Genomic DNA, 14,089 nt, shown 5'->3' with positions numbered 1-14,089 from the left:
GGCAGTGGACAGCAGCATTCGCAGTTCTGCAGTTGCCTATCTTGGGTCTTTTTTCTCCTTCGTTTCATTGGACACAGGACTGTGGGTGTATGCTACTGCCGCCAGGAGGCTGACACTAAATAAACATAAAAAAAAGTTAGCTCCTCCACCGTATACACCCTGACACTGGCCACAGGCTAATCCAGTTCATGCTTAGTGTCTTTAGGAGGCACATGTCTGGTTTTTCCCAGACCTTTTATCTCTTTTTACCATGAAGATGAGACAGGGGCGACGGACCCTTTTGAAGGGGTCCGATCTCCACAAACCAACAACGGGTGACTACGTGGAGTGTCGACTCCACATATCCTCTCCCGCAATGTGGGACAAGATGCCGGACTCAGCCCTGACCACCCTAACGTATTGAAACCCTAAGCTGTATAGGTGCATATGTGCAGTCTGTGCAGCCCCCACTGCATCACCAATGCTAAGACTGCGGTGATGGAAGGAGGCGGACGGTCCTTTTCCTCATCCCCTGAAGGGAAGATGAAGCTAGGGTGCCTGCACCGTCCTTTACACAGCCCCTTTTTAACCTGAAGTTGGAATGCATTGCAGGAGTAGGGGGCTTGGAGAGCTCCTGCTACAGCGCTCTTCCATGCGCACACCTCTCCCCCTGTATCGTCTGGCAGGTCTGGGTCAGCGGGGGAGATACGGGTTTCTGTGGGTCTTCTGGTGGCCTTACATCGGCTCCTCTCCCGTATTCTCGGGTGGGCGGCGAAAATTTAGTCCCCATTTTTTGCTGGTACTAGGCCACGGGTGAAATTCCCGCCTCCGGAACGCGTCTGCTTCCTGTGGCCCTGCCCCGTGTCCTCGGGCAGAAGCTGGAAATTTAGTCCCCAACTTTTGCGGGTACTAGGCCGCAGGTGAAAATCCTGCCTCCGGAGTGCATCTGCTTCCGGTTCCACCCCTTCGAGCAGAGCGCGCATTTTTGAATATAGGTCTCAGAGAATCTGTTTCCTTTACGTTGTTCCGCAGGATCCAGGGATACAGGACTGGGGTAAGTGTTACTCCTCCTAGTCTGGCAGCTCCTTTCTCTCGCTTTCTCTCAACAGACCCACCATGTCTAGAAGGACCAAGACCCACACGGTATTATATAACTTATGTTTTACCTGTCGGTCTGTTTTTCCGCATGCCCAGAGCAATCGGTTCTGTGAGTCCTGCGATTCTGAGCGCGATCAGGAGTCCTCCCCTGAGACTGAGCCCAGTGTGTCGGGTCCCCCGGAATGGGCCCTGTCTCTTTCGCAATCTATGGTGTTGCTAACTAGAGCAATCGAGTCCCTTCAGGCCCCAGATAGGGGCATGGACAGTGGTTTGCCTGTCTTGGAGGAATACTACATCTCACAGGAACCTCTGGACTGCAGGGGCCGCTCTCTCTCTAATCAGACGCTGGGGAAACGAACCCACACAGCGTCTTCTGGTCCGTCTGGTGCCTCGGCATCCATGAGTTCCGTCTCTCGCTCTCCCTCGCCAGAAGAGGTTAGTGAGCAAAACTCGGATTACAATTCCGAAGGGTCCCTCAATGAATCCACGTTGACCTCGGGTCATAAGGTGTCATTTAAGGCTGGTTTCACACTTGCGTTTTTATCTGCATGCGTTTTTTTAAAAAACGCATGTGTGAAAAAACGCATGTAAACGCGGTAAAACGCATGCGTTTTTATAGAAAAACACAAGAAAACACAAGAAAAAACAAGAAAACCCTAACCCTACCCCTAACCCTAACCCTAAACGTGACTGAAATACGTGGCACTGAAATACGTGCAACTGAAATACGTGGTACTTAAATACGTGGCACTTAAATACGTGGCACGTGGCACTTAAATACGTGGCATGTGGCACTTAAATACGTGGCACGTGGCACTTAAATACGTGGCACGTGGCACTTAAATACGTGGCACGTGGCACTTAAATACGTGGCACGTGGCACTTAAATATGTGGTACTTAAATACGTGGCACTTAAATACGTGGCACGTGGCACTTTAATACGTGGCACGTGGCACTTTAATACGTGGCACGTGGCACTTAAATATGTGACACGTGGCACTTAAATACGTGGCACGTGGCATACGTGGCACTGAAATACGTGATACGTGGCACTTAAATACGTGGCAATATGACTGTCAGAAAATGTTCATTAAACGGTTAGGGGTGAGGTTAGGGGTAGAGTTAGGGTTAGGGTTTGGATCCCTTTATCACCTTGATGGTGGTGGGTGGCTTTTCAGTGTGTTTTCTGGTTTTTTTCTATAAAAACGCATGCGTTTTTAGCGCAAACAAACGCATGTGCTTAAAAACGCATGCGTTTACATAGACAGCAATGCATTTTTTTGCCGCGAAAAAACGCATGCGTTTTTTCGCGGCAAAAAAACGCGCAAGAAAATACTGCAGGTAGCATTTTTGAAAATGAACGCATGCAGACAAAAAACGCATGCGTTTGAAAACGCGACCAAACGCATGTGCAAAAAAACCCATGCGTTTTCAATGTTAAATATAGGAAGAAAAAACGCATGCGTTTTTTGTGCAAAAAACGCTGCAGACAAAAACGCAAGTGTGAAACCAGCCTAAGACGGACAAAACCGTCTCATAGAGTATTTTGCACTCACCTAGAGTTTGAGGATGTAGTGCAACGTCACAGAGAGAGACCAGTCAAGCGGTTCTCTGGTCAAAGGGCCCTAAACACAAGATATCCTTTCGCTCCTGAACTCCGTAACAAGTGGGCAGAATCCCCTTCGGTGGATCCTCCCGTGTCACTGTTGGCTTCTAAAACTTTATCCCTCCCTAATGGTTCTTCTATTAAGGATCTAACTGATCGACTCATTGGGAGCCTGGCTCGCTCAGTGTTTGAAGCTTCAGGTTCAGCCCTCTCACCCTCTTTGCGGCGACTTGGGTAGCCAAGACCATGATATCCTGGTCAGAGTGATTGAATAGAGCCCTGCAGGATAAGGACCTGCCATCCGAGGGGGCCAAAATCTCTCTCTAGCTGGAGACTTTTTGATTAATGCATCTTTGGATGCGGCGAACTGCGCAGCACTGGCTGCCGCAAACGCAATTTCCATTAGGATGGCTCTATGGTTGAGGACATGGCGGGCAGACTCAACCTCAAAGAAGTTCCTTCTTTGCCCTCTCAGAGTGGCTGATAGTCGGCGAAATATTAGATCAACTAATTTCTGACACCACGGGAGGAAGAGCAACTTCCACCCGCAGCAAAGGATTCAGCAGCCATTTCGCCAGCGTTTTCAGGCACGGTTTTGGTCCTTTCTAAACCTGGGGGGGGACCGCAGCGGCCGATCCCGTCTGTTCAGGTCGGCCTAATCAGATCAGGGATCGTCAGATCTCATAGAGAACCAACCCGTTGGGCAGGATGCGGTCCCACCAGCCAAGATCTAGAGGATCTAGGTCCTCCAGATTCTCATCCAAATGACTGGAGGCAGTCTCCAGTCGTCGCCAGCAAAGTGGGTGGCCGCCTACTCTGGTTTTGTCAAGTCTGGTTTGCCTTCATCAGATGGGTAAGAAAGCTGGTGTCCTCAGGGCACAAGATAGAATTTATCATCTGCCTCCTGAGTCGATTTTTTTCTGTCTCGTCTTCCCACTTAAGAATTCTGGGCACGGGCCTTATTCAAGGCTGTTGAGTCTCTTCGGCTCAGCGGAGTTAACATCCCTGTTCCAGAGGACTAGAAGTTTCAAGGCTTCTATTCCAACCTGTTCATAGTCCCCAAAAGGGACGGAGGGGTAAGGCCCATTCTGGACCTGAAGCTTCTGAACAAGTTTTTCAGCATTCGTCTTTTCTGAATGGAATATCTCCGCTCGGTCATTGCTGCCATGGAAAAGGGAGAATATTTGGCTTCTATAGATATTCAAGATGCCTATCTTCACAGTCCCCAGAGTGTTCACAAAGGTCATGGCGGCCGTGATGTCCATCCTGCATTCCCGGGGTTTAGTCATCTCGCCATATTTAGACGACCTCCATGTCAGGGGTCCTTCTTTTCGGGCCTGCGAGGAAAGTGTCAGCATCACGCTAGATACTCTTGCTCGCCTGTGATGGCTGGTGAATTTAAGAAAGTCATCTCCTATGCCAGCTCAGAGGATCACCTTTCTGGGGATGATCTTCGACACCTCCCGAGGGCTCACAATACTCCCCTGGGACAAGGTCCTAACACTCTAGCAGGAATTGCGGGTCCTTCGCCAGTTGGTCCTTCATACCATCCGTTTTTGCATGAGAGTCTTGGGAAGGATGGTGGTAGCAATAGAGGCAGTTCCGTTTGCGCAACTCCATCTTCGTCCCCTACAGCATGCCCTCTTAGGACACGAACCTCTTTCTCAATCTCTGGTGTCGTCTATCCACTTAGGTCAGACAGCGCTTACAATGAGTTCCTCCCTTCAACAGGGGAAACTTTTTCCCCCAGTCCAATGGCTGGTGCTCACGACCGATGCCAGTCTCCTCAGATGGGGAGTGGTGTTTTGCCAACATACAGCCCAGGGACTGCTGATGTTCATGGGAGTCAGCCCTCCCGATCAACCTTCTATGGATTCAGGCTATTCGGCTGTCTGTACAGCATTTTCATTATCGCCTGGCAAGACGCCCCATTCGGATCCAATCGGACGATGCCACGGCCGTGGCGTACATAAATCATGAAGGGGTACCCGCAGCAGGGCGGCCATGCACGATGTAAAACAGATCCCCTGCTGGGCCGAGAAGTTCCACTCTGTGATCTTGGCAGTCCACATTCTGGGCGAGGAGAACTTGCCAGCGGATTTCCTCAGCCGACAGGGTCTGGCGTCCGGGGAGTTGTCGCTTCACCCGATGTTTTTCAACAGATTGCCAGCGCTGGGGGACCCCGGACGTGTACCTCATGGCCTCCAGGGTAAACACCAGAGTGCCCAGGTTTGTCGCCCAATACCGGGATCCACAGGCAATCGCCGTAGAAGCGTTAGTCCTACCTTGGAACCAGTTTCACCTCCCATACCTGCTTCCTCCGCTACCACTGCTCCCAAGGGTCATCAAAAAGATCAAGATAGATCGGTTCCAGCAATTCTGGTCGCTCCAGATTGGCATCGGCGGTCTTGGTATGCAGACCTAGTACAAATGCTCACCGAGACTCCCTGGCTGCTGCCAGAGCGCGCGGACCTTCTCTCCCAGGGCCTGATCTACCACCAGAGCTCAGGGGTCCTGTGCTTAGCGGCCTGGCCGTGGAATCTTGGATTCTATCCCAGGCCGGGTTCTCCCAGAAGGTGGCCTGTAATATTAGTGCCCTGAAGCCCGCCTCAGCACGTATCTACCATCACACCTGGAAGGTCTTCTTCGCATGGTGCAGAGAGCGTTGTTATTCCCTGCTTCATTTCTCTATCCCCAACATTTTAGCATTCCTCCAAGCCTGCCTGGATTCGGGTTTAGCACCAAGTACCCTCAAAAGACAGATATCGGCCTTATCTGTCCTTTTTCAGCGCAGGATCGCTTCTAATTTACAGGTGAAGACATTCATACAAGGCGTTGCTCACATGGTACCGCCTTACAAGGCCCCCCGGACACTTGGGACCTTAAGCTGGTCCTAGGGGTGCTGCAAGAATCTCCATTCGAGCCTCTTCAGGACATTTCCTTGACATACCTTTCCTGGAAGGTAGTATTTCTAGTGGCCATAACCTCCATCAGGCGGGTCTCTGAGCTGTCGGCACTATCCTGTCAAGCTCCATTTTTGCGTTTTCATCAGGACAAGGTGGTTCTCAGGCCAGCACCCCCTTTTCTGCCAAATGTTGTTTCCTCATTCCACATGAACGAGGACATTGTCTTGCCTTCATTTTGTCCGGCGCCAACGTACCGTGTGGAAAGGGCTCTCCATACATTAGATCTACTGAGAGCTCTCAGGAGATGTGTCTCGGACGGCATCCTTTCAGCAGACAGACACACTGTTCGTCCTCCCCAAGGGTCTCAGGAAGGGTCTTGCGGTCTCAAAATCGACTATAGCCAGGTGGATACGTTTGACTATCCAGGAGTCCTACCGCATCAGAAGCACAGTCGTTCCAGCTGGGATCAGGGCACACTCCACTCGGGCAGTGGGCACTTCCTGGGCTCTCAGGCATCAACGGAACGGGTTTGCAAGGTGGCGACAAGGCCAAGTCTACACACTTTCTCTAAACACTATAATATCCAAACTCGAGCCTCTGCGGATGCAAGTCTGGGTATGAGGAATCTCCAGGTAGCGGTAGCACATCTATAGGCAATAGGTGCTTGGGGATTATACCGTGGAGTCGGTTTCCCACCCAGGGACTGCTTTAGGACGTCCCACAGTCCTGTGTCCCCCAATGAGACGAAGGAGAAATATGGATTTTTGTGTTACTCATCGAAAAATCCTTTTCTCCGAGACACTCATTGGGGGACACAGCACCCACCTTATTAGCCAGATGGTGTCTTCTTTATTATTCGGTATTTTTTGTTTCTGGACATTTTGCACCTGTGTTAAAGCTGATTTATTTTTTTGTTGTTCTCCTACTGCTTTTTTGCACCAAACTGGATTAGCCTGCGGCCAGTGTCAGGGTGTATACGGCGGAGGAGGAGCTAACTGTTTTTATGTTTACTTAGTGTCAGCCTCCTGGCGGCAGTAGCATACACCGACAGTCCTGTGTTTCCCCAATGAGCGTCTCGGAGAAAAGGATTTTACTGTAACACAAAAATCCATATTTCAGACCGGCAAAAATCTAAAAAATCATGTTAGCTGTCAGATTTTTTTTTTTTTTTAAGTAACCTAGTAGAGTAAAAAAAATGAAATAATTTCAGTACTACATGCATGAACTGGTACATGCGCGATCAACGTGTTAATCTGGGATTATCACTGCTAAAATGCAGACTAGTGGGTATTGCCAACCACTGTCCACCTCATCAACTGCATCTTCTGATTCTTCCTCCTCCATCACATCGGGGCAAGTGTTGTGACACAGTTCTCCAGCCGAAGAACCTCCACTTGTTTACCCCCTGCAGTTGGGGTGACTGAGAGCCTGTCAGCTTATATGGAATTGGACATGGATGTGTTCAGAGCTTACAATCTACAATGACAATGAAGTGGGGGGGACACAAATTACAAGTGCTTATTTACAATGATGGTACAACCATCTTGTGGAAATGGGGGGGGGGTAGATAAAGGCTGCATGAACCTTTTGGGTATGGTTGAATTTGATGGAGAATTATGTTCAGAGAAGTAGAGAATAAGTTATATATTTTAAAAAGGACTTTGATTAGGGAATGTGATAGGTTGTCCTAAACAGATGTGTTTTTAGGGAGCACCTAAAAATGTCAAAGGTGGGTTATACTCCTGTTTTCATGGGGGACAAAGGATAAGAGTTGAGTCATCTAGGTAGGAGATTCAACTGAGCCTGACAAAGTCCAGATCAGGGGTGTTACTGTCTTTGTGTGTCTCAGAGTTTGAAAGCTATGAGAGGCCACAAGAATTGGCTAGAGATAGAAGCTGGGACACAGTTGGGGAGGTGGAGCTGTTGAAGTCTCCCAGGATAAGAGTTGTCAATTCTGAGGACATGAAGTGTGGCAGTAATGCATAAAAGTGGTCAAGGAAGTCGGTGGGTGAGCCTGGGGGCCAGTATATGACTGCTACTCTGAGGGAGAGGGAATGGAACACCCTGATGGTGTGAATCTCAAAAGAAGATTGCCATCCAATCAGCCTGTATTTATTTATTGGGTTAAAAACAGGATGATTGTTGGCAGCGAGGAGTGTAGGGGTATCGTGGGGTTAGCAGTGATCGTACGATGGGATATACACATTCCATGTGTTCTAATCTAGACGTGAATAGCTGTCACTATTACTTTTCCGAGTATTAATTATTGTGAACAGCCTGCGGCTTCCTCGGATGATTCGTCACCCAATCGTGTCATTGTCTGGATGATAGGAGCCAGCCGAGAACTATTCGCTACAAAGATCACATCACTTGTTTCTGTATGACTCATGGCCTGTGTTCTATGTGACAATCTGTTGGCCTCGGAAATGCAGCGTTTCCGTCTTATGAATACAGACGGTTTCCAAAAGCTAATGGCCGTCACAGTCCCCCCAGTGCCAGTTGCCCAGTCACCATTACTTCCCTAAGAAAGAGGTGCCTGCACTACAGCAACAAGTCGCAGACAACATCACCCGTTCTCTGAAAAATTCTATGTCTGGCAGGGTGCATTTCAACAATGACACCTGGACGAGCAAGCATGGACAGGGGAGTTACATCTACAGTGCCTTGCGAAAGTATTCGGCCAACTGGAACTTTTCAACCTTTTCCCACATATCATACTTCAACCATAAAGATACCCAATGTAAAAAGTGGAACACAATTGTGAAGTTGAACAAAATTTATTGGTTATTTTAAACTTTTGTGGAAATTCAAAAACTGAAAAGTGGGGCGTGCAATATTATTCGGCCCCTTTACTTTCAGTGCAGCAAACACTCCAGAAGTGAGAACTTTAAATAGGAGAAGGTGGTGGTGGTGGTCCTGGGGGAAGAGGAGGAAGCAGGAAGATACCTTTAGGGTTAACAATATAAATAGGTTCAGGTCTGTTGTCTCACAGACCTTTGCCATTTGACGAACAAATGGAGTAGGACCATGAGAAGGAAGAGGTGATAACGCAACAGTTAGGAGATGAAGGTGATAATGATTCCCTCTATGTTGTCCGTGGTTGTCAAGCGGGGATGGAGAAAGAAAGCTTGAGGGTTACACCACCACCCACACACTGTGGAGTTGGACCTCATGAGAGACCGACCCATGAACGCCGTCTTGCAGCACTATCTGCAACATGATTGTTACCTGTATAGTTAGGATTCCAAATAGTGGTAACTGGGTTGCCAGTGTGTTCTATCCACAATACAAAAGTAAATTTTGCCAGTTGCTTCCCCCCCGGAAAAGAACGTGCCTTTGCTGCAGTATCAAAACATGCTGGAAGACCATCTTGACAGTTGTTTTCCCCAACACAGCAATTAGGCACACAGTTTGCATCGCAGTTATAGCCTTCCAAGTACAGAAAGGTTCAGTTGACAGCACAAAAACATTAGCAGACTTGCAGAATTTATATGGTTTACCCGTGTTTGCGAGGGTTTACTCCCAGTAATTATTTTTCTACCCACGATATAAACACATACAGATAGTAAATTTAATTGTGAGTCCCAATGATGACAGAGCCAGTAACGTCGGTAAATGTCTGTAAAGCGAATGTTGAATTATTGGCACTATATGGCTGTGTGCACACGATGCGGAATTAGTGCGGATCCGCAGCGGATTTTTCCGCGCAGAAACGCTGCAGTGCCGCACAGTGATTTACAGTACAATGTAAATCAGTTGAAAAAAAAAAAAAGCTATGCTAATGGTGCAGAAAAATCCGCATGAAAACCGCTGCGGAACAAAAGAAGTAGCATGCTACTTCTTTTGTGCATATCTGCAGCGTTTCTGACCCCTTCCATAATAGAAATCCACAAAGGTAAAAAACGCAGAAAATCCCCACAAAATCAGCATCAATTCTGTATCAAAAACGCACAAAATCCGCATAAAATCCGCGGCAAATCCACACCTGCGTTTGCTGCCAGGAGATGCGGATTTTGTGCGGAAAATTCTGCACCCCAATCCGCAACATGTGCACATAGCCTATAAGTGATTAAACCCCCCCAAAAATTGAAAGTGATGCTCAGCCACACTCAGATGGCACACAGATCAGTTTTACTATTATCTGAAAAATGTAAGGAACATAAATAACACAGGTAGTTCACTCAGACAGTGGAGGACTGCTGGTATCGGAGGCCTACTGTTACAGGCAACACACATGAAGGAGACCCAACACGGAATCTACACATTTAGAGAAATATGTTTGCAGACAACAACAAAGTGACATCAATTTCACCACAGTAGAAATAGTCTAATAGGGACCGACAGGTCTTCCACTACACCCAACCCAGCACATGGACACCCAACCCAGGAAGGTTCACAGTTATATAAATTAGTGTCAGACACCAACAAAGTGGCATCAATTTTAACACCGTAGAAATATTATAATAGGGACCCACAGCTCTTCAACATCAACCCAGCAGATTTACATCCAAGCAGGACTGTTTACATTTTCACAAATTAGTGCTAACATCTCCAGCAACAACAGGCACATAAGCCCCACTAAAGATATCAGAGACTGCAATTACACAACAACAATACAGCACACTAAAAACTACAACATCTAGTAACAGAAGTTGTCAGTTGTCTTTGGATAGGACGTCACATTAGTGGTTCACTAGTGCTTTCAGAAACATTAACACCTACCCCACATACACCTCATACACCAAGCCTAATCCCCCTTCCTCCACGACCTCACTTTTTTCCAGTCATGTTGCTCAGATTGTGTGCAAGGATAGGAGCACACTATTAGCAACTACAAATTAGAGTTTTTACTCTGCACAACCTCTGCACACAGCTGAATTTCAGCGGCACAAAATTGGAAGGTGAAATGTGGCGTGATGAATCACGTTACTCACAGACTAAAGAATTGCTTCTGTGTGGATGAGACCTGTATGACAAAGATCTGCTCCAAAACATTTCAAAGTGAGATGTCCCCTACTGTATGACATTAGTAACAGATTTTTTTTTTTTTTTTTGGTGTGGATGAGTCCTGTATAACATTGACTACATGTTCCAAACTATTTGTACGTTAGATGTCCCCTACTGTATTTCGTTAGTAACAGAATATTTTTTTGCTCCGGTCGATGAGGCCTGTATAACATAGACTAGATGCTCAAAACAATTTCAAACTTAGATTTCCTCTTCTGAATCACATTAGTAACGTAAAAAATACATTATTTTTAGTGTGGTTGAGGCCTGTATAATCTAAAAGATTGTCCATGGCAGTGGAACTCCCTCTTTCCTACATTTGCTGCTGGTAAGGTGCAGGTTTGCCGCAGAAATATGAGAAATATGGCCGACGTGCCGTTATATGAACTGATCAGGAAAAAGGCCATGACGATGGCTGGAATGGGATCGGACAACAGCATCTATAACAGGGTGGCTGTGGGAGGTACGAGATCCAGGATCCAGCCTACAATGATTACTCATTTACCCAACACCAATTACCAGAAAGCAGTTGATGCTCGTCAGAAGATAGCTGTGGCAGATGCGCATCTCAAGCCAGGCATAAAAGATGCCCATAATCTAGACGATAGGCTAAAAAACAATTTCAAATTCAGATCTCGGCTGCTGTATCAAGTTTGTAAAAAAAAATAATAATAATTTTAATGTGCAATAGCTCTGCACACAGAACAATTTAATCTCCACTAAATGAAAAGATTGGATAATAGCGGGCCGTATCATGTTTATCAACAGAAAAAAATAAATATTTTAATGTGCTTGAGGTCTGCAGACTGGTTCATATGACCGCCACAAAATGACAACGTGGGCTACAGCAGGCTGTATCACATTCAGCAGCAGAAAAAATTATAATTTTTGTAATGCTCGTTAGATCTGCAGACAGTTTCATATCACCACCACAAAATGGCAACATGGGATATGGCGGGCTGTATCACATTCAGCAACAGAAAAAATTATAAATTTTTTTAATGTGCTTTAGGTCTGCAGACAGGTTCATATCACCACAGCGCTAAATGAGAAGGTAGGATACAGCAGGCTTTCTCATTTAGCTACTGAAAAAATAAGATTTAGAACGTTATACTCATGCACGAAGCACAGTAGAAGCTGTGCACAACACACTTGTAGGACATGTTCCCTGCTGGCTTTGAATGTGGACTTAAGTAATGAAAAAAAAAAGCTGTAAGGTAAATTTTACAGGCACACTGGACACTATCTAGCTAGCTATCTGACTGATATACAACCGCCTAGCTAACTAGCTAAAATCTTGCTGCTAACAGTGCCAGCGTCAGGAGCAGCCTCTCTGTGCTGTTAGTGTCAAAATGGCGCTAAAACAAGATGTCCACTCTTTATATGGAGAGGGACATGTGATGTCAGCAGCCAATGACACAAGCCGTTGTGTCAGGACATTGTGGGTGTTTCCTGCGCCCTGATTGGCTTTTCGCAATGTGTACACATAAAGATAAGGTAAAAAAAATGACTGTTTACAAGAATGACATGACACTGAGCTCTGCAAACCCCCTCCCCTCATCAAATGCTCATGATATATCACCATTATTATTCCTAAAGTGCTGAAAATACTTTTGTGGCAACGCAAATATTTTCCCGCACATTTTACCGAATGTTAGTTTTTTTCCGATTTATAAAATTTTGCTTGTGTTTCCGGTCACAAATCCGAATGTGCCATATTCGTGCCGAATTTATGTTTGGCAATCGTTTTCCAAACAAATTCACTCATCACTAGTGGACAACCTCTTCAATTTAGTAAAAACTTTGCACCAGAAACTAAAAAATTACCTTTTCAGAAGACGTTTTCAATAGAACCCATTCTTCCACACACGCTCTTCAAATCCTAAAAGTCCCATGGGCTCCCATGAACTCTGAGCTTTAGTTCTTTCCATAAATTTTCTATTGTATTCCGTATGCAAATAGCCTCTTCTGAGAAAAAGAGGACTTAACTCTATAGCGCAACCTGTTGGAAGTAGTGATCCTACAAGTCACAATCAACCCTTTAACGAGTCGTGCAATATGACTTGGGATAAGAGCCAAATCAGTATCTCAATTCGCAGACACGGTGTTTCGGGCTGTTGGCCCTAGTCAGTGCCAAGCATGAGAACTGATTTGGCTAGGTGAGAGGCTCTGGACTGGGGTCTAAGGGTAACGTTTCTCCTTATGGAGAGTGACATACCAGCTGGCTTGTCAAGGTACGGAGACTTATTTGCCGTGCAATGCTCCTCTGGGAAATTAAATATGCAAATTGCCTCTTCTGAGAAAAAGAGGACTATTGTATTCCGGTCAGGTGATTGGCTGGGCCATTCTAGCAGCTTTATTTTCTTTGAAACCAATTGAGAGTTTCCTTGGCTGTGTGTTTGGGATCATTGACAAGCTGCAATGACAGCAAGTCTGTGTATTGGCAAGAAGGAGCGTGAGTATTGCTCTGGTGCCTCCAAGACCCCCCATAGACTCTGAGGACTCAAACAATTTGCAAGGTGGTGTTCAGAATTAGTGCAAGTAAACAGGATTAAATCATCCACTTACTGTATAGCACCCTTGATACCCTGCAGTCTGATGGATTCTGAAAGCTAGTAGTTCCACAGCAATGGCAAACAAAAGGGGAGACAGAAGGCACCATTGTCAGGTCCCTCTCCCAAAAGGGAATTGATGAGGACATAAAACCTTGCAGCGCTGGGGTCCTGGGTTCTAATCCCACCTAGGACAACACCTGCAAGGAGTTTGTATGTTCTCCCCGTGTTTGCGCGAGTTTCCTCCGGGTACTCTGGTTTCCTCCCACATACCAAAGACATACCGATAGGAAATTTAGATTGTGAGCCCCATCGGGGACAGTGATGATAATGTGTGCAAACTGTAAAGCGCTGCGGAATATGTTGGCGCTATATAACAATAAAGATTATTTATTTTAAAACCAAATCGTAGAAGGGCCTTCTCAAGGAAGGGTTGCTCGACTAAATCAAATGCCTTAGCAGCATCCAGAAATGCCAAGACCCAATCTTCCTGTCCTTTCCAACCCAACTGTGCAGTTAACTGTGCTCTCTTTATATAATCGGATGTAGACCTATGTGGAATAAGTCAGTACTGGTCTGGGTGAATAATTTTGTGAATTACTTTATTTAGTCTATTTTTAACATTTTGGTCACTATTTTATCATTTAAATTTAATAAGCATATGGGTCACTTTCATGCTCAATCTTCTGGAGACTTATCCAGTTTTAGTAATACCACAGTATTGGCCAGCTCACTGGTGTTACCCATCATCAGATGTTTCTTGTGTAGCACATTAGTGAAATAGGCCTTGGTTTATAGGCCATGAGTTGAACCAACTGATAATATTGTTCACTTAGTGGCAGGATTGCTTTCTAATTATTGAGTATTCAGCTGGTGTCATGACTTTCCATGGCTTTCTGCAGCTCTTTCTTCATGTGTTCAATACTTTTTCCTTTTGTCA

The 14,089-nt window shown here is 46.1% G+C and overlaps 1 protein-coding gene across 1 annotated transcript in view; it reads left to right on the top strand.

The window, feature by feature from the left end:
- The window catches only part of SMCHD1 (structural maintenance of chromosomes flexible hinge domain containing 1), a 584,899-nt gene that overhangs the window by 444,903 nt on the left and 125,907 nt on the right, over positions 1-14,089 (top strand). The window lies entirely within an intron of this gene.

This window comes from Ranitomeya variabilis, chromosome 6 (genome assembly GCF_051348905.1).
Source record: "Ranitomeya variabilis isolate aRanVar5 chromosome 6, aRanVar5.hap1, whole genome shotgun sequence".
NCBI lineage: Eukaryota > Metazoa > Chordata > Amphibia > Anura > Dendrobatidae > Ranitomeya > Ranitomeya variabilis.
Note: the sequence above shows the minus strand (reverse complement) of the source record. Positions and strands in the feature narration are given on the sequence as shown.